The sequence below is a fragment of the Bos indicus x Bos taurus genome, chromosome 2 (genome assembly GCF_003369695.1).
Source record: "Bos indicus x Bos taurus breed Angus x Brahman F1 hybrid chromosome 2, Bos_hybrid_MaternalHap_v2.0, whole genome shotgun sequence".
Lineage (NCBI taxonomy): Eukaryota > Metazoa > Chordata > Mammalia > Artiodactyla > Bovidae > Bos > Bos indicus x Bos taurus.
In genome coordinates, this window is record NC_040077.1 from 18,458,989 (window position 1) to 18,480,305 (window position 21,317).

Consider the following 21,317-nt stretch of genomic DNA (forward strand, 5'->3'; position numbering starts at 1 on the left):
CTGGTACCATTGCTACAACTGATGAACTGACACTCCAAAATCACCCGAAGTCCATAGTTTAAATTACGATTCATTCTTATTGCTGTTCATTCCACAGGTTTGGGCAAACATTTGACATTCATCCACCATTATAGTATCTTTTTGCAAAATTAATTTTTATTTGAGTATAGTCACTTTAAAACGTTGTGTTAGTTTTTAATGTACAGCAAAGTGAACCAGCTATATTGTTGGTTGCTAAGTCACGTCCAACTCTTGCAACCCCATGGACTGTAGCCCACAGGCTCCTCTGTCCACGGGATGTCCCAGACAAGAATACTGGAGTGGGATGCCATTTCCTTCTCCAGGGGATCTTCCAGACGCAGGGATCAAACCCTAGTCTCCTGCATTATAGGCAGATTCTTTACTGCTGAGCTACCAAGGAAGCCCCTTGAATCAGCTATAAGTACACATATATCTCCTTTTTTTTTTTTTTTTGGATTTCCTTCCCCTTTAGGTAGGTCTGGAATAGGAAATAGCAACCCACTCCAGTATTCTTGCCTGGAAAATTCCATGGACAAAGGAGCCTGGCAGGCTCCAGTCCATGGGGCCACAAAGAATAGGACACAGCTGTGCACACACACCCATTTAGGTCACCACAGGGCACTTAATAGAGTCCCCTGAGCTATACTAACATAGCTATACTATATATCTAATGACTGCTGCTGCTGCTGCTGCTGCTGTCACTTCAGTCATGTCCGACTCTGTGCGACCCCATAGACGGCAGCCCACCAGGCTCCCCCGTCCCTGGGATTCTCCAGGCAAGAACACTGGAGTGGGTTGCCATTTCCTTCTCCAATGCATGAAAGTGAAAGTGAAAGTGAACTTGCTCAGTCATGTCTGACTCTTCGTGATCCCATGGACTGCAGCCTACCAGGGTCCTCCATCCATGGGATTCTCCAGGCAAGAGTACTGGAGTGGGGTGCCATTGCCTTCTCCGAACTAATGACTAGAAGTTATCTATTTTCATTATAGTATCTTACAGAGTATTTTCATCACTCTAAAAATCCTTTGTGTCTACCTGTTCAACCCTCTTCATTTTCCAAACCTTGACAACTATTGATCTTTTTACTGTCTTCATAATTTTGCTTTTTCCAGAATGTCATATAGTTAGAATCATACGCTATGTAGCCTTTTCAAATTGGCTTCTTTTGCTTAACAATATGCATCTAAGATTCTTCTGTGTCTTTTCATGACTTGATAGCTCATTTCTTTTTTAGTGCTGAGTGATACTGCATGGTCTGGATAGACCAGTTTATTTATCCATTCACCTACTGAAGGACAGCTTGGTTGCTTCCAAGTGTTGGCAATTATGAACAAAGCTGCAATAAGCATACCAATGCAGGCTTTTGTGTAAACATATGTTTTCAAGTCCTTTGGGTAAATACTAAGGAGTGTGATTGCTGGATTGTATGTTAAGAGTATGTTTACTTTTATAAGAAATTGCCAATCTGTCCTCCAAAGTGGCAGATAACCATTTTTGCATTTCCACCATCAATGAATTAGAGTTTCTGTTGTTCTACATTCTCAGCAATGTTTGGTGTTATCAATGTTTTGGATTTTGGCCCTTCTAGTAGGTGTAAACAGGTATCTCATTGTTTTAATTTGCATTCCCCTGAGGACATACCCATGTGAAGTATATTTATCTTCTTTGATGGAGGTATCTGTTAACGTCTTTGGCTCCTTTGTTCATCAAGTTGCTCGCTTTCTTACTATTGAGTTTTTAAAGAATTCTTTGCATATTTTGGGTAACAATAATTTATCTTGCACATATTTTCTCCTAATCTGTGATTTGTCTGCTCATCCTCTTGGCATTGTCTTCCACAGAGCTGTGGCTATTGTCTACTCCCTAAGTCGTGTCCCAATTCTTTTGTGACCCCATGCTCCTCTTTTGTAGCCCACCAGGCTCCTCTGTCCATGGGATTTCCCAGACAAGAATATTGGAGTGGGTTGCCATTTCCTTCTCCAGGGGATCTTCCTGACCCAGGGACTGAACCAACATCTCCTGCATTGGCAGGCGGATTCTTTACCACTGTGCCACCCTTAGCTTTTTCCCTTCTAAGGGAAGCCCTTAGAAGTTCTAATTTTAATGAAGGCCAACCTCTTCCGTCTTTAATCCATTGGATCCCATAGCCCTAGAAAGGAGGCTATTAAGCTATTTTTTGTTGAAACATTAAAAAGAAACCCATCCTTAAAACACTGCATTTCACTGCTGTCTACTTCAAAATGTTAACGTTTCCCCTTTGAAAATGAATATTAAGTTTAACGAAACACAATGACACTTCATTTATGTACCTTGATTCATGAAATGCTCCCCTTGGAGACAGATTCTGAATACTAATACTGAAATGGAGTTTTGCTAACATTTTGATACTAACCTTAAAAGCTGATAACATTTGCATTTTTTTCCCATCAAAAACAATTCTCTTTTGCAACATGCATTAAAGAAAATTTAATGCTCAAACAGCTGGGGATATTTATTTCATTTACTGCAGATATTCAATTTGAAAACAGACATACTTTCAAGACTGGCATTCTAAACTTTCAAGACTGGCATTTTAAACACGTATGCGCAGTTTTTGAATCCTCCTATGGAGTAAATAAACTGACTCAAGTTTGCATCTCTATTATGATACCTTGCATACAGGCAATGTTTTGTTTTAGATACTGATTGTGTACATGAATACATATGCCTTCCAGACTGAACTGGGGACGCTAGAGCCCAGGCTTCTTGCCTCCACCCAGTATAATATTAAATATTATACTAAATATTAAATACAAAACACTAATCAAAACGTCCTACACATTGTCTCTCATTAAATAATAACGGCAGCAACAATATTAAACAATATTAAAGTTAAGATCAGTAGGAGAAATCTGATAAAAATGATAAACTAGCACGCTTTTGTCCAAAAAGGAAAATCCAGAACCACCATGTGTGTGAGGGGCTTGTTGGCAACTAACTTTGCCCTGCTTTCCCATACCAAATTTCTCATTGCTAGAGATAAAAGCCTTTCTCCAAGAAAAAGTTCAAACTGAGAAAACAGTTGCAGGAGGGTCAACTAAAGTTGAAATTTGCTCAATACAAAATTTTCTGTTTGAACTGCTGCCATCTGTTTTCTGATCTCTTTAGTTCACACGAATCACTTCACATTGAGGCCTCCAGTCATTTCTGTCCTGCCAAAGCCAGTGACTAATATTTGAGCTTCACCTTCCTGAACCTCTTCTCTACTCAGACAGCTTGAAACTTAGCTTTTATGAACAGGCAAAGGAGTAGGTAGAGAAACAGACCATGCCTATTTTAAGTTCCCTTTGCAGTTCTATTTTCCATAATTTCATTAATCATTTCCTTAGTGCCTTTTACATGATCTTACAGTCATTGTTTATTCACCCCATTATTTTCCACCAATCATCATTTTTTTCATAATCTTCAATGTGAATTAGAAGTATTGGTACAAACTCATGAAGCAGTTTACGTAAAGATAAAAATTTCTAAGTTTATCCTCTGAAAAGATCTGTAAATAATGACAAACCAAGTAGCAATCACCACCATGAGTGTTTATATTGTGTCCTGAAATACAATTTCTATTAAAAGGAACCAGAGCTCCTTGGAGAAATGGCTAATTTCAGGTCTGGGAACAAAAAATACAATGAGATAGGAACATCTTGCTATCAAAGACTAGTAGAACCATATCATAAGTAAACAGAAAGATAGAAAAATAGATGACATATTGATGCATACACGCATGGATACTTACGTATATCATATACATACAGCTCAGAAGCCAACTGGAGGAGGCTCCCCTAGACAAAAATCAGACAGTTTGATCATCAAATGAAATAATTACTGCAAATGGATTGAAATACATCAAATGCATTTAAATTCCAAAGTTCATTATGATCTTTAAAAAAAAGCATTGGTCACCTTTAGAGGAGGATACCTAACTAATTCATTTTGAAACTGGTAAATAAAGGGGAAGGGTCAGCATTTATCCTGCTTTTCTATTACAAGCTGTACCTTGACACAGAACAGTTTCTCTTTACAGGAACTAGTAATTTATTCCAGCTAGTAACTGAAGAAAAATGTTAGATTACCATTGTACATCTCCTAATGAATGAATGGGATCTCAGCAATGACCATCAATGGCTGCTAAGATTACTTCAAAAGTTTAATATGGGGAAACAAGTCATCCAGTATTGACTCAAACTTAAACAGCAGAGGGAATAAAGCCAAAGTTATTTTTACTTTTCAGGCTCTCTTCTTTCCAATCATTTTAAGAAACTACAAGTCATTCAGCAACATCAGTGTATAAGCTTTCTTTGAGAAAGAAACCACTGCCAGTCAAAGGAGCCAGAGGCACCTATAAATTAGTTCTTCCTTGAGTTCACTGTTCTACTTATGAAATTTCCTTATATAAATTCTTACACATTTCCTCCTTAAAAGCTAAACGAATCATTCTGCCTTTTTTTTTTTTTTTTGGTCTGTGTTGTTCTTTTCTAACCTAAAATAGAGATAATCGAATTAAAGAATTCAAAGAAAATTCCCTACAGAAGAAAAACACATTTGGATCTAATTCTACTTTTGAATCTTCACTGAATTCTTTTAAATGAAATGAAAAGCAAGATCTGCATATAGTAATGGAACCACTATTTTGATCATTTCTCTTCTACTTAATTAGCAAAACTGAACCATTAAGTAATCTAATTAAAAATGACGAGACAAGTAAATGACTTTCTGGATCTTACAATTATCAGTACTTGACCTTAAAAAATCAGCACCACCTCAAATGGAGTTTGAGCAAGAGGGTGCCAAGAACATGTAAGCAAATACATTAGGAGAAATTGGTTGAGGGCCTAAGGGGTGAGGATGCATGCCTTAATAGCAAATGACTAAGTTGGTAAACTGGAGAAGGCAATGGCACCCCACTCCAGTACTCTTGCCTGGAAAATCCCATGGATGGAGGAGCCTGGTGGGCTGCAGTCCATGGGGTCGCGAAGAGTCAGACACAACTGAGCGACCTCACTTTCACTTCTTACTTTCATGCATTGGAGAAGGAAATGGCAACCCATTCCAGAATTCTTGCCTGGAGAATCCCAGGGACGGGGGAGCCTGGTGGGCTGCCGTCTATGGGTTGCACAGAGTCGGACACGACTGAAGCGACTTAGCAGAGCAGTGTATGTAGACCTTACTTTAAAAACTATGAAAACCACTAGCATGTGGGGGTAAGAGCTGGTAAAGGTATAGATGATATAAGATGGCAGTATATTGATCATTGTTGAGGTTGGGTGATGGGTACATGGGGATCCACCATACTATTCTGTTTATTTTGTACATGTTTGAAACATTCCAAGAGAAAAGTCTTTAAAAAAAAAAAAAAAAGCTAGAACTTTCATCTCCTCCCACTACTTCGTAGCTATGGGTCTCTGGATTTTTTCTGAACCTCATTTTATTAATCTATAAGCTGGAGATAAGGAGTGGTGCCCACCTCACTCAAAACAACCCTGGAATGTTGCTAAGTATCATGGAAGGCAATGGATATAAAACTTCTAAACTGCAAGTGATATACAAATATATAAAATCAATAATAATGAAGATTTGTAATTACTAATAGAGTACATTCCATCCTGGAATGTCTGAAGAGATCATTAATATATTTCTTTCAGTAGTAACACGAGGTATATCCACTCATTTTTCATTAATTCTTACCTGAAAAAAACCATAATAAAGCTGGTTAAGTATAAAATATGGATAACATAAATATTATTTATGTTATATATGGATAACACAAATGTTATCATATTTGGTCACAGAATATACTATATGACTTATTTTGCATAATAATGCAAAAATTTAGGCCTTTAGGAAAAGTCTGAGTGTCTTGTGTACATATCAACTTGATGGCTGAAAGAAGATGCCTAAAACCAGACGACAGAAGGAAGATGGTTTAGGATTTTAAATGATGGTGATAATTCACATGATCAAAATTGAGAATCTGTTCTTACAAAATCCACTGAAGCTTGGCCATCCAAAACAATGTTCATATAAAAGTCACAACATTAGAGATAAGAAACATTAAATTCTTAAGGCAAATTGATTATACTTTGTAAGCTAAACATCTGGCTCTCCAATCTTAAGGCTCAACTCAAGGAAGCTCAGTGGACATCTGGGCTCCGTTTATTTTATTTATTTATTTAAACCTATTAGGCTAACCTTACAACTATCACAAAATACAACTCAAAGAAAGAGGACAGGGGAGAGAGAGACTGTGTGTGCCTTCCAGGCGTGGTTTTATTCTAATATCCCAGTCTAATCTCCAAGAGTCAGATGTACCCTGAAAGAACAACAGGCTAGCGTGGTGTGCTGTCATGGGGCCAAGTTTCAAATTAAATAAGCATGTCAAAGCAATGTTTTAAATAAGCACATTCTTGTTCAAAATATACTTTAATAAATCACTTGGATAAATTCTTTTGCATTAATCTTATCTTCAAATGATAGCTGTGCATACCAAGTGCCCACTTGTAGTGTGCCCATGTCTTTTAAGATCTGGGTTAGGGGAACATGTTCCTTTTGGTTCAGCTCTTCCTGTGGCCTTTGGTTCTGCATGAATGACCCAGTGCACTCCTCAGATGGCCTCAAATGCCATGGCCATTTTGTCCCTGACATCCCTAAAAAGTGCCAGTCAACCCTGCCAACCTCTGAGTTTTAGGATGGCCCAAGGAAGACCATCTGAACTGCTGCTTATGAACTTACTTAACAAAAGCATGACTGAAACTGTCCGTTTCTTATTCCTTTGTTAAGGTAAAGAACATTACACAGTATCTCAGTTAAAGAACTGGTCAATTCAAGAAAAAGCAAAGCTTGAGGCTAAAACCCTCACTCAGGCTATCACCCTGTTAGCAAAACCTTCACATCCTAGTTAGAGTTAGGTTCTAAGTTCATATTTCCTCTTACAGTTTGACACCTCCTATCCGTGAGAGGGATCTTTCCCCTAAGAGGCTATGCTGCTTTCTCTAAACACCGGCATTTTACTTTTTTTTTTCCTCTAAAACATCACAGGGCTGTACAGCTTTTCTGCCAAAGAGAAAAGGTTTCCAAGGTCCACAGAACTATGTAACTGGCCGTGTGGCCCACTGAATCAAGGAGCTTCACTTCTCAACTGTTTATCCCAGATCCTGATTGCCGCCTCCTGTAGCAGAGGAATCACAGACATCAAGGTCAAACCACAGGATGATGTGAACTCCAAAACTTGAATGGATTCATTCCAAGGATTTTAGGCCAGATGACTTCCACAGATGTCATTTTTAACTGAAGTTCTATCATTTAGAAGGAAACACTGACAAGTGGGAAAACAGAGGAATTTAGTGAGAACAGGGTGTTTGAAAGGAAGCTCTACAGGATTTTAGGCTGACCCTTTCCTCTGTTATCTCCCTTCTCCAAATGAGTTCGTTTTATCAAATCTGTCCCCACTTTTCCCCTAAACCCAGGCCCTGATATCACACTGTGAATGAAGGAAATGAAGGTGAGGGCCTGAGTAATTTGGTAAGTAAGCCTCAAGACAACCTCCACAGTAGCAACCACCCAGTAAATGGAGCAAAGCCCTTACAGAGTTTCAGCCAGCGGAGGGTAACGGTGTCAAGACCATAGACAGAGCTACCTCCCTGAAGACCTACATTCCAGAGAACACCAGTGAGTGAACAGTACAAAACAGCAGCCCCCAAAGCTCCGCAAAATCACCTGGGGACACTGTTAGCAGTATTAATACTTGAACCGCATCCCAGTCCTACTGATTCAGACTCTGGTATGGGCCTGGAAACTAGAATCTTTTAATAAGCTCCCCAGGTCGGTGCTGCTGCTGCTGCTGCTAAGTCACTTCAGTAGTGTCCAACTCTGTGTGACCCCATAAAAGGCCTCCCACCAGGCTCCCCCGTCCCTGGGATTCTCCAGGCAAGAACACTGGAGTGGGTTGCCATTTCCTTCTCCAATGCATGAAACTGAAAAGTGAAAGTGAAGCCGCCCAGTCGAGTCTGACTCTTAGCGACCCCATGGACCACAGCCCACCAGGCTCCTCCGTCCATGGGATTTTCCAGGCAAGAGTACTGGAGTGGGGTGCCATTGCCTTCTCCGGAGGTCGGTGCTAGGATTCGCAAACTGGCCAATTCTGGTAGCTATCACAGCTAGCCTTTCTCAATTTTCATCTTGTGTGCTCTCAGAGTTGCCAAATAAAATATAGGACATCTAGTTAAATTTGAAACAATTAATCATTTAGTGTATCTCAAATACTGCATTTAATATTACACTTTAAAAGAAAAAAGACTGTGTTCTTTTTTTTTTTTTTTTGGCTTCACTGGGTCTTCGTTGTTTGGAAGGGCTTTCTCTAGTTGCGGCGAGTGGGGGCTACTCTTCACTGCGGTGTGCGGGCTTCTCATTATAGAGGCTTCTCTTGTTGTGGAGCATGAACTCTAGGCACTCGGGCTTCAGTAGTTGTGGCACACAGGCTCAGCAGATGTGGCTGGAGGGCCCTAGAGTGTGGGGGCCTTGGTTTTGGTCCACAGGCTTAGCTGCTCTGCAGCACATGGAATCTTCTTTGACTAGGGATTGAACCCATGTCCCCTGCGTTGGCAGGCAGATTCTTATACACTGTGCCACCATGGATATCCTAATATTACACCTTTTTAAAATTAATTTTCACTGGCTTATGGTCACTTTACATTGTTAAGTCAGTTTCTATTGTACAGCACAGTGAATAAAAAAAAATACATGTGTGTGTGTGTGTGTGTGTGTGTGTGTGAAGTCGCTCAGTCGTGTCCGACTCTTTGTGACCCCATGGTCTGTAGCCTACCAGGCTCCTCCGTCCACGGGATTTTCCAGACAAGAGTACTGAAGTGGGTTGCTATTTCCTTCTCCAGGGGATCTTCCCAAGCCAGGGATCGAACCCAGGTCTCCCGCATTGCAGGCAGACACTTTACCACCTGAGCCATCAGGGAAGCCCTATATATATGTATATATATATGGATATATATATATCCCCTCTTTTTTGGATTTCCTTCCTGTTTAGGTCACCACAGAGCACTGAGTAATAATACTCTACTTTTATATTAAAAAATGATCCCTTGCTTGTCTGAAGTTCAAATTTAACTCAGAGTCCTATATTTCTATTTGCTAAATAATGGCAACTGTCAGGCCCACCTCCACTACAATGATGGATGAAATAAAAATGCACATAAAAAACATAACACTGCTATATCCACTTTTGATTTGCTAACTCAGAATTTATCTCTTCAGAATATATAGCATGTAGACAATACAGAAAATAAGAAAATGAGTATGGTGATATTACTCAGATAGCCTCAATTTCCCCAACTGTGAAATGGAAAGGTTTGGACCAGATTTAAAATTCCTGTAAACCACTGAATTATTAACAAACCTTTACCCTTATCAAATTTAGTTATCAATGTCTGAGATTCTCATGTCTTCTGGAAGAAGTTTCTTTACAAAAGCAAATCACTAACCAACTCAATTTGTCATCCATTTCTACTTTTTCAAAAGAATTTCTGAAATCTATTTTTGCACAGCTCACCAGTGGTAATGTCTCCTCTTATACAGTGATTTCATTGTTCTCTAATATTTGCTACCTTCTACAGATTCTGTCCACAGTCCACATCAGAAATGCTCAGGGGTTACAGAGAAAATAGTGCTCCCTCATACTGATCACATCAGGGGCCATGATCACACATGGTAATCACACAGGATGTACTGCTTACCAAAAACTCATATTATTTTAGTAAAGATCCCAAATTATTCTAAGATAGAGATATGCCATGAACTCTTCAAGTCAGGAAGGAACAAATAGCAGGCATCTAATTCATGCTGACTAAAGGCAGAGGATGAGATGGCTGGATGGCATCACTGACTCGACGGACGTGAGTCTCAGTGAACTCTGGGAGTTGGTGATGGACAGGGAGGCCTGGCGTGCTGCAATTCATGGGGTCGCAAAGAGTCGGACACGACTGAGCGACTGATCTGATCTGATCTGATCTGAAAGGCAGTCTATAGTATTAGCATTAATCATAAGGAGTAAGTAGGAATTAAGGATCTCTGTACATACAAATTTAGTTTTACTCAAACGGCCTTGATCAAGTAACCAATGTTGGTATCTATGATACTGATGGCATCTAACTTGGTCATAGTTGTTTAACAAAGACCCTTGAGCTCCTCCCGAAAGTCTGAGTTTAGGCACTGATCATATGAGAGCAAAAAAGCTCTTATTTTTTGTTTCACTCAAATTATTTCTCCTGCTTTAACTGTTTTGATTTGGGCTGCTGCTGCTGCTAAGTCGTTTCAGTCATGTCCGACTCTGTGCGACCCCATAGACAGCAGCCCACCAGGCTCCTCTGTCTCTGGGATTCTCCAGGCAAGAATACTGGAGTGGGTTGCCATTTCCCTCTCCAATGCATGCATGCATGCTAAGTCGCTTCAGTCGTGTCCAACTCCATGCAACCCCATGGACAGCAGCCCACCAGGATCCTCTGTCCACAAGATTCTCCAGGCAAGAATACTGGAGTGGGTTGCCATTTCCTTCTCTTTGATTTGGGCAATTATGCTAATTATAGCAGCAGACTATGGTCCATGGGTCAAATCTTGCCCTCTGCTTATTTTGCAATGAAAGTTTTATTGACCTACGGCCATGCCCATGTGTCTGTGTAGTACCTATGGCTGCTTTCACACGACGACAGCAGAGTGGTTGGCAACAGACTGCATGGCTCACGAAATCCTTAATATATACTATCTGCCTCTTCCGTAAACTTTGCCAATCCAGTTGTAAATGACTAACATTAATCCCACATTTAAAAAAGAGAAATGAAGTGACAGTATTCCAGGCTCTACATCTTTTGGGCAACAATTTTCTAAAAATGGATGGTAGCTTTCCAATGCAGGAGTTATTTCCAGCATAATCAAGAACTCAGCCTTTGCAACCTCTCAAGTGCCCAGGGAACGTTTTTGGTGTAGTAGCTCATACAGTTAACTGTAGTTTCAATGGAACACCACTCCTCAGTCTCAGATATTCTTAAGGATCCAAAGGATAAACACACAGGCACAGAAGTATGAGAAAACACATTTCTTCCTGCTCAGAGTCCAGCATTTCAGGAGACGAAATTACACAGTGATAAGCACACGTGTAGGACGGCTGCTGCCACCAGTATCTGTAGTCTGATGAGGGAAATGCAGTCAAATAGGAATACAGAAATTGTCTCCATTTGGCGCTGGCGCCTCTGAGGGTACTGTCACTGTTACAGAGATTTAGAATCTAAATCAACATAGTTCTGTGGTTTCACTGCTTTAGGCAGGAAGAGTGTGTGATCAGAAAGAACAACTATCTTCAAAACCGAGACTACTGGGAGCCTTAAAAGATCTCCACACAGATGCTCTGAAGGACAGACTTGATGGCCAGAGGACATACTATGGTTTTTGAGAGGGCTTCACTGAATGCCACCTCCTCCGCAGTTATCAACCATGAAGGGCCCCTTGCAATCTTCTTTCTGCTCCCACAGAAAGCCCTTGTAAGCAGACATGACACATTCACGGTTACTGAAATTTTATGCCACAGAAAATTAAACACAGATATTCCTCTAGTTGAGAGAAGCAGGAAGAAGAAGAAGAAGAAAAAAAAACCATAGTAACTGTTGCTAAGTTTGGCTTTACGGTATTGACAGAGTAGATGACTTACCAAATAAAAACTTTAAAAACTGGGTCTAATTCAATCCTTCAACCCCTGTGGGGATCAAAAGGGGCTCTCCCACTGGGATGGAAGCAGAGCTGAGGCTCTTTCGCCCTCCTTCAGTTCCGCCTCCTCCATTATGGACCGTCTTTCACTCCCTGAGGCCACCCCTCCCTTCCCCTTGTTGGTCTAAATGTATGTCCTGGGCCTTAAGTCCCTGGGCTCCCCCTGGACAAACAAGAGGAACAAATACACACCCACACCCCTGGAGGGAGAGACACCCAGCTCATCTCACTTCAGGGGTGGCCAGAGCTCAATATGCTTGAAGTGAAGTGTTAGTCGCTCAGTCATGGCCAACCCTTTGAGACCCCATGGACTATAGCCCACCAGGCTCCTCTGTCCATGGAATTCTCCAGGGGACCTTCCCGACCCAGGGGTCAAACCCTGGGTCTCCTGCACTGCAGGCAGACTCGTTACCACCTGAGCCACCAGGGAAGCTCCAATATGCTTCTTTTTTTATTCAAATATTTGAAGAATGTCTCCTATTTGCCAGGATTTGTACTCAGGTTCAAAAGGGAACAAAAACAGCCCAGTCTTCTCAGGGCATTGATAGGTGGAGTGGCACCAGGAGGAAGATAGCAGATAGATAATCCCTCAGAGTCTAAAATTATATTATAAGCGAGTCTAAGACTATGAGGGTATAAACTGTGTTCAGCATTGTGAGGGTGAGGAGCGGGAGTGTGAGAATATAAGGGGGACTCATCATTTTTATCAAGGGATCTGAGAAGGCTTTGGCTCCACTGAAGAACATTTAAACGAAACTAGGAGGAGGAGCAGGAGTTGCTCAGGTGAAGAAGAGAGCTGAGGAGTATTTCCGGCAGAAGGACGAGCAGGTGCAGAAGCCCTAAGGACGAGAAGGTCTGGCTCAGTCAAGAGAGGTGAGAGTGAGGCTGGGAAGAGGAGCAACCCCTTCTAAATCAGAGCAGTGACTTCTACTCATTCTAAGTACAATGGGAGGCCATGAACAGGGGAGGAAGAGACCATCCATGTGTGAGGACTGGTCCTGAGGGGTAGGAGCAGAGGCCCAGGAGACGATGGAGGTCTGCTTTGGGAAGGGGTGGCGGGGAGGCGTGCAATAGTGTGCAGAACAGAGGCATTAATCAAGGTATATCTGGAAGGCATGATCAACAGGGGATATACTGACAAATGAGGGACAAAGAGGTACCAAGGATGTCTCTTGATTTGCTAGCATGAGCTCCTTGGTAGGTAGCGCACCATTTACCAAGATAAGAAATACTTTTGGAAGATACTGTAGGGTGAAGCGTCAAGAATTCCACTTTGTAAACCACACAGCATATCTGTAAAGAGCACAGTAAGATTTACTGGCTTCTCTGTAAGCTTCTGTGCTTCTTTGTTCATCATCTGTAAAACGGGAATTATGTACCAACTTCATGACGGTTGCGATAAAAAAACTGATGCATATAAAGTGAAACACTTAGCATGGCAAACAATAATCTCAGTAAAAGATTAGCAGCTATGGTTATTATTCTGCGCTTGAAATGTCTTATCGGCAACCTTAGTAAAATGTCCAATAGGCAGGTAGATAGCGGGGCTCTACAGCTCACAACTCTCCTGGTGGGAGATAGTGGAAAGGATCCTGCATGTTCAGGGCTTGGGTATGCTGCTGTGAGATTATGAATCAGGCATCTAGTTCGAGACTTCATAATAGCATTTGAAGATTTACTTATAAATTTGCTAACAGGTCAGCATCTGGGTATCAACAGCATAAAGATGGCACCTGAAGTTGTAGAAAACAGAAGTATTTGATGCAAAAGTGAGTCCAGAGGAAGAAAAACAGAGTCAAGGAATGAGCCTGTAGGGAGTTCCCTAAACTCAAACACAAAACAAAGGTTGAAAAGTTGAAGGAAAGGCAATAGACATAAAAAGGTTCTGTACATTTACCTATTTCTTCAAACCGAAAAACGACAGTCAATCTTACAGGAGAATCAGTAACTCCTTATATATCAGAAATATATACAAAGTTATATTTGCCAAAACATTCACTATAATGCTATAAAGATCAAAAAAGACCTAAAACAACCTAAATCAACAATAGCACACCGATTAGGTAAAGTGTGGCACATCTATGTAAGAAAATACATGTACAGCTAGTAAACATCAGGTCATAGATGATTTATTGGGAAAATGTTCACATTTTATTGGTACCTCAAAAAAGTAGGCTACAAACTAGCATGCACAATGTTTTGTTTTTAAAAAAATACATAATAGAAAAAAAAAAAAAAAACCAGCAGGGCAAACAATACCAGAAAAGTAAAGTTAATTCTGGATAGTAAGATTTTAGGTGATTTTTTTCTTTCTTTGTACTTTTTTATTTTTCAGATACAGCATGAGTAGATGCTACTTGTATAGGAAGAACATGAAACAAGCCAGATAATTTTTACTCTTCCTTAAAAATACCTGACACTCTTTGTCTTCAAATCCCCAAACCAAAGCTCAGGAGAAACACTGGGACTGAAGACACAAACATCTCCATTCTCCTCCTTGCAGGAAAAGGAACCAGACACTGTTGCAGGGACAGACAGCAGTACTTCCTGAGCCTTCTTTCATGAAATAGAACCATGCTGTTCTTTTCTAACCATAAAACAACTGACATCAGGGTCATGAATCGGACGATATTCTTTGTTGATCTTTAACAACACACACTGAGAGAAAATCATAGAAAAAGATTCGTTTCATTGTAAAAAGAGAAAGTCACACAAACTTCCAGTTTGTACATATTTACATACCATCACACCCACAACCAAACCTGAAATTTATTTTAAAGAAACGTTAAACATTTTTAGAGGACTTTCACTTCCCTATAGCACTCAAAATGTATCAAGAAAAATTACATAAATAGGCTTCGCAACAGGGGATTAAATGCTTTCTGATAGAAGCAAAAGAGCCAGGTCTCCTTTTCTTCCAGTACATGGTATCCATGCAACCTCGGCTAAGTAATTTCGCTTTTCTTAGTTTTCTTACCTAAATTAAAGGTGAGGAGAATAAAACTTTCCTAGCAGGAACCTTCAGGTTTGGAGGACAATAACAGCTGCATGGACTCAAATCACGCTAACATCCTTCTCGAAAGACCACAGAATCAATAAGAGGGCAAATATCATCATAAGATCCAAACCATTCAGCATTATTAGGAACAGGGAATACCACAAGCTTCAAACTACCTGTGAGTGGAGAAATAAACACCGACTTCCAACTCAGCTCCTGCTGCTGCTACAATCCAGGGCGTGTGAAGAGCAGGGAAGCCCTGTGAACAGGAGAAAAGGGACACGGAGATGAAGTTCAAGCAGAATCACCCCCCAGAAAGGGAAGGACAGTCCTGCACTAACAGCCCACACACCACACTCAGGCCTGAAACCTGGTAGTTCTCAGCACTTGCTACATGTCAAGAAAGGGCTTAAAGGTGAGAAAGACCCAGGACCCAGAAAACTAGTGCTTCTAGAAGAGAAAGAAGTAAAGCAAGGAGTGGTGCCAGGATGGTGAAGGATCTTAGAAGGAGAAATTGAGGATACTGCACACCCCAGATCCTCTCCATCCACCAGCACCACCATCGACCCTTAAAGAAACTGCACCTCTGACAGAAACGAGTGCTCCTGAACCAGGAAACATTCATGAAATGCCCAGGAACAGAAAAATATCAGCACAAAATCAAACAGCTGCTGAAAATTCTCCCCACCAAAACTCATGAAACAGAAGAAAACCATAACACAACATTCCAAACTGAATTAAATATTCTCACACAAGCACTTGGAGAATTAAAAACACTTAGAATCAGAAATACAAAAATTAACAACAGAAGTAGACAAAGAACAGAAAAGGAAGAGATGCAATGAGAGTTGATTGAAATCAACAAAGACAATAAAAGAAAAAGACAAAGGATGCTTTCTTCAGAACAGAAAAATAACTTACAAGATGCCCAAGAGAAAACAGGTTTGATTGAGTTGAAATGTAATAAGTGGGACAGAAGAATAAAGCCAACAAAAGCAGGAAATAGTCAAGAAGTGGAGACATTTGGGAAATGGTGAGAAGTCGGATACACAACAGCACAGGGACAAGTTACAGAGAGAGAAAATCGACAGACGAGATTGGAACCAAATTTATTCACTCAACAAATATTTTTGAGTGTCTACTGCATTCAAGGCCCAGTTGCTAGACACTTGAAAGGAACTGGCTCCTGCCCTGTAGGGAAGACAAATAGGAGTCAGGGACCTTTCATCAGGAGAGTGATATAATCAGACTAAATTGAGAGGAAAGTAACTCTAGAAGCAGAATGGAAGACTGTCTGGAGTGGGGCGAGACTGAAAGGGGAGGCTAATTACGAGGCCATAATAAATAATTCTAAGAAAACAGTATCTGGGTTTCCCGATAACCCCATATAAAGATGCCACCAAGGCTGCTATTTTGGGGAAACGGGGGAAGGATTCCATAATAGATGGAAAGAATTTCTGCTCCATTCTGGGCATCGTGTGGTATGATATGTGGAGATCGGAACCCCAGGAGAGCACAGGAACTGGAGATGCTAGAGATGGTCATCTTTTGGTTGATAGGGGCAGCCGCTGGACGTGAAGAGATGGCCGTGGATAACTCGGTTCTTATGCCTCAGAGGACAATTTGATACCCAGACCTTCAGTGTCAATACTTAAGGGGTAGAGGAGAGGAAGAGCACTGGAAGACAGAGCTGCAGCAGGCGCCCTGAGTTCAAACCGCAAGAGGAGACCCTCAGAAAACGGCGGCTGGCCCACTGAGGCAGTCTCCATGCAGACCAAAGAGAGGAAGGGCCAGGACGAGAACACAGACACCGCTGGAGATCTTACTGATAAGGAACTTTCAGGCTGAAGGGTGAATGGCATTCACACAGGAGATTTAGGACATGCTCTCGCAGTTGGGGGAAGAAGGGAGGCAGAGGATGGTGACAGGAAGGGGAAGCTGGATCAAGAGAAAAACTTGGAGAAGACAGACAGGAGAGAACCAGTGGAAAGGGCAGAACCATTACTGTTGTTCAGTCGCTCGGTCGTGTCTGACTCTTTGCGACCCCATGGACTGCAGCACGCCAGGTTTCCCTGTCCTTCACCATCTCCCGGAGCTTGCCTAAACTCACGTCCATTGAGTCAGTGATGCCATGCAACCATCTCATCCTGTCACCCCCTTCTGGTCAGAACTATAGAAACACCAAAAGAGGACAGAACTGGTAGAGCAAGAGAGGAAGGGGTCAGGGTCTAGACGGAGGCTTTGAGGTCTCTTCCAAACCTGTGAGAGCAAGGAGGACGGGGTCTGTGCAGGGTGCCCGGGCATATGAACATGTTCCCCTTCTTTGAACTCCTATAGGCCTGTTCTATGGAATTTTAGGCTGGGAGCTTAGAGCCTAAGACACGGCTTTGTGTGCTGGTCCTGCCACTTACCACCTATATACCCACGAACATGTCGTAAATCATCTGAAGCTCAGTTTTGCCATCAGTAAACTAGGCAGAACCCTATGAGTCACACACACTCCCCACCTACTTCATAGGATCGCTTCAAGGCCCCAAAACGCAGCATGTATGCAGATGTACCTTAAAAGACAGAACAGCCCCAGGGATAAATCGTTGGCTTTTATTATTCCATGTATACTTGTTTCTCACTAAAGGAGGATTAGTTCAACCTCTGTGCATTCCACACAGGGTTTAACAGAGTATTTTGTACCCAGGTCACCACGCACTGACTTGGACTAACACTAGCCTGCTCCTCACGACAGTGTGAGACTGCGTTGTTTTCCACGTCCCGCAGGGCTACACAGGGACACCACCATCCCTAAACTCAGTTCCCAGCCTGAGTTTTTAGTAAGACTCCTAGCAAACAACAGAAAGTGCTTTGTAACAGCATTTTCAAATTAGCAGAAGTGCAATTATGAAAAGCCTTCCATATGTTACAATGATTTTTTTTTAATTAAGAAGAAAACAGTAAGCAATCATATTCCAAGCATACTCAGCCAATGGATCTAGAAAAGACATCTAGAGAAAATTCAACCACTACCTCCCAGCTGATCAAGGAGACAGGCACTCCTCCACACAGCCCCTCAAGTGGCAGAAACCCACAGGGAGTGGAAGACACGCTCTAGTTCTGCCAAATCACCAAGTAAGAAGTTGCTGCAGTCAAATCCATCATGTCACTTCCCATTTGCATCCCCTTTAGCCCTGAAACGAAGCATACTCTGGAAAAGTACGTTTTAATATGGCTTAGGCTAGAGCCTTACCTACCATTCATTCAAAATCTTATTATGGAGATAATACTGGATCTGTTACTTACACTAGGTAGGGGGAAGAAATAACACATGCAGAGAAATAAATTTTTATTTCACAACCAAAGCAGCAAATTATTTTTGCTGTTCTACGCAGTACAGTAAGGCTCATACATTTTAAACAACCTGGATAAAATTATTTTTTCCATTCGAGGCAAATCTCAGTAGTGATTTAAAATTAAATTGTTAACCAAGTGTCAGGAACCATGAAATAAGCATAAGTGGTAGTCTCTCTTTGAGTAGAAATAGCAGGATATTCATAATCACATGAAACTCTAAGAGCATACAGAAGCAGTAGCACCAGCTACTGAATGCCTTTAATTCAAGAGAGCCATCAACTTTCTACCTCTAACTCTAAGGGGGAAATGTTAGCAATGTGAGGTTATTATTATCCTCTTTTTATTGAAGACATTCACTTGGCCACTTATGCAATATATTAAGCCTCTATTACATGCCAGACAATGTTAGGGATCAGGGATATGGTGATACACCAAATAGACCTTTTTCTCATGGACTTATGGTCTGATGGGGGAGAGAGATTAAAAAATTAAACAGCTAAGCATATGATTATAAACATTAAATACTAGAAGGAAAAGATATGGTACTATGAGAAATAAGTAACAGGGACTGAATTCAACTCGAGAGGAGAAGATGGCTTCTTGGAGGAATTAGCAATTTAAGCTAAAAACTGAAGGTCAAAGTGGGAGGGGAAACTCTAGCTAAAAGAACAGCATGTGCAAAGGTTCTGAGGCAAGAAAGAGCTGGGCATACTACAGACCCGAAAAGAGACCAGTGGAGCTTGAGCAGAGTATGCCAGGACAGGAGGGAGTGAAATGAAGTGACGCTCCTAGGTAGGAACCAAATATTCAGAGCCAAACAAAGGATCTGCATTTTGCTTTGTCGTTTTCACTTCCTAGTGCAACAGAAGGCAGTGAAAGGCTTCAAACAGGGTACAGACAGAATGGGACTTGTATTTTTAAAAGAATGGATGGAGAAGGATAAGAAATGGGGAAGCTATGGTAATGGAAATGGGAGAAGAAGATGAGCTTGGGATATATTTCGGAGATGAATGGATAGGATTGCTCAATAGGGGTGCAGGAGAGCAGTGAGCAATTGAGGCAGCAAACAAGATCCCTGGTTTCTGACTGGAGCAACTAACTGAATGGGGAGCTATCTCACACGAGGACAGAGGCACAGGCTTAGCCAATGAGTAAGGCTGGTTTTGACCAAACTGTTAAAAAGTTAAAGATATCTGTGGTATCTCCAGGCAGAAATGTTAAGTAAATGCTGGGATAATATGAAACAGAAGTGTAACACATGTGGCATTTCATTCTTAAGATCTAGGTTAGTAGCTACATCAGGTAAAGGTTGTCCAGTCTCCTTTGAAGGAGTCATTCCCACCCTTTCACTCACTTCCTGGAGAAGGAAATGGCAACCCATTCCAATATTCTTGCCTGGAGAATCCCATGGACAAAGGAGCCTGGTGGGTTACAGTCCATGGGGTCACGAAGAGCTGGATACAACTGAGCGACTAATACACACACATGCACACGTACACACACTCACTTCCAGACACAGTCCATTCCCTGCCAAGGAGCAAACCAAGGAGATGGATACATAGGTCCTCTCTAAGAACTGTGAACAATGCTCATTTTCCAGTAGAGCAATTTATATCCTGAGAAATCAAAGAAGTCTTTGAAATGTACCAGCTACACGGGGTAGTAGATTTTATAAATTTTTATGTTATCAATTTTATATAGCTTATAAATTATATACTTATATAGCATTACAAGGGTGCTAAGTCACTTCAGTCATGTTCTACTCCTTGTGACCCCATGGACCAAAGCCCACCAGGCTCCTCTGTCCATGGGATTCTCTAGGCAAGAATACTGGAGTGGGCTGCCATGTCCTTCTGCAAGGGATCTTCCCGACCCAGGGAGTGAACCAGGGTCTCTTATGTCTACCTGCCCTGGGAGGCAGGTTCTTTACTACTAGTACTACCTGGGAAGCCCCATATGTATATTTATATAGTTCTAAAATATATAATATTATTTATTATTTATTTATAAATAAATTTTATATCTGAAAATGCAAGTACATTTTTGAAGGCTTTATGTGTCTATATATTGTATATATTGTTTCTCAGCTGTAAGTATAGAAAAACCTTAAAATGATAGGTTTTTTTTTTTTTAATGTTTAAGACAGGGCTTAGATGATTAAGTGAGCTCATGTAACATCTCTTTGATAAAAACTTATGGCATTAACATCCTACTTCCATTGTGGCCAACTAGTAGCATTTTGAAAAACCTCACAAGATGGTACCAATCACTGTTTCCATGAGCCACTGGTTTATGGTCTCAGGTTACAGGAACTTCTAATTCATTCAACTCTGACCCCTGGGTTGATTTTTGTTTGCTTTTAACTAAATTTCCATGATTCAAATTTTTTGTTCATTCAAAACTTCCACCGATTGAAATAGGAGCAAAAACCGCTAAAGAAGCAGGCTCGTCACTCTTGACTTCGGGCAGGGCGACATTTAACACCAGCCAGACGGCCGAAGGAAAAAATGACGTCATCCACATCCGCTGATTCCCGGCGAAAGGGAGGAGAAAGGAGAGCAGACAGTGAAGCCAGGAGTGATGTGGGAAGTGAGATTACATTTTACTGGAACGTGGCTGCTGAGCTAGACAGCTGCTCAGGAAAGAAAGAACAGGCAGGTGCTTTGTCAAATGAGATTAGAAGAGTCAAATGCTGTTACACTGTCAAGTAAAACGCGGAGTCTTAGCTGCGAAAGATTAAGACTTAAGTGTTCCCTTTTCTTATAGGGAACGCACATTTTCCATATCTAACCTACTTTAAAAGATAGCTTCTCAATCACTCTTTCATAAGATATATTTTAAAATCATCTGAAAGCTACTCTTATCCAAGGCAATCATGTTAATTTGGCACAATTTTATCAGACATGTTTTTTAAAGGCACAAAATAAAACTTAAAATGACCAATAAACAGTATGAAGTAACAATTTCTGGAGTAAAAAGCCTATCTGTGCTTTATGCGCTTAATTGCCTTAAATATAAACTTCTGCCATGAGTATGTATCCATGCAGAATGTCACTAGTACATTTAAAGTATCAAATCAAAATGGATTAAATATTTAATCACAAGCCATGCCCATGGTCATAGAATTAGGTCCCTAAAGTAAAAAGAAAAAAGTAA

At 41.1% G+C, this 21,317-nt stretch overlaps 1 protein-coding gene across 19 annotated transcripts in view; it reads right to left on the bottom strand.

The window, feature by feature from the left end:
• Positions 1-21,317, bottom strand: part of OSBPL6 (oxysterol binding protein like 6) — a 215,399-nt gene that overhangs the window by 138,179 nt on the left and 55,903 nt on the right. For 10 of the 19 annotated variants that reach the window (XM_027556741.1, XM_027556798.1, XM_027556720.1 and 7 more), the window contains exons 2-3: positions 14,993-15,075; positions 3,795-3,840 (exon numbers count right to left, since the gene is read on the bottom strand). The exons of 4 other annotated variants lie outside the window; for them this stretch is intronic. The gene's annotated coding sequence lies outside the window, so the exon portion shown is untranslated. The remainder of the gene's footprint in view (positions 1-3,794; positions 3,841-14,992; positions 15,076-21,317) is intronic. 5 more of the 19 variants (XM_027556790.1, XM_027556759.1, XM_027556729.1 and 2 more) reach the window with 2 other exon arrangements.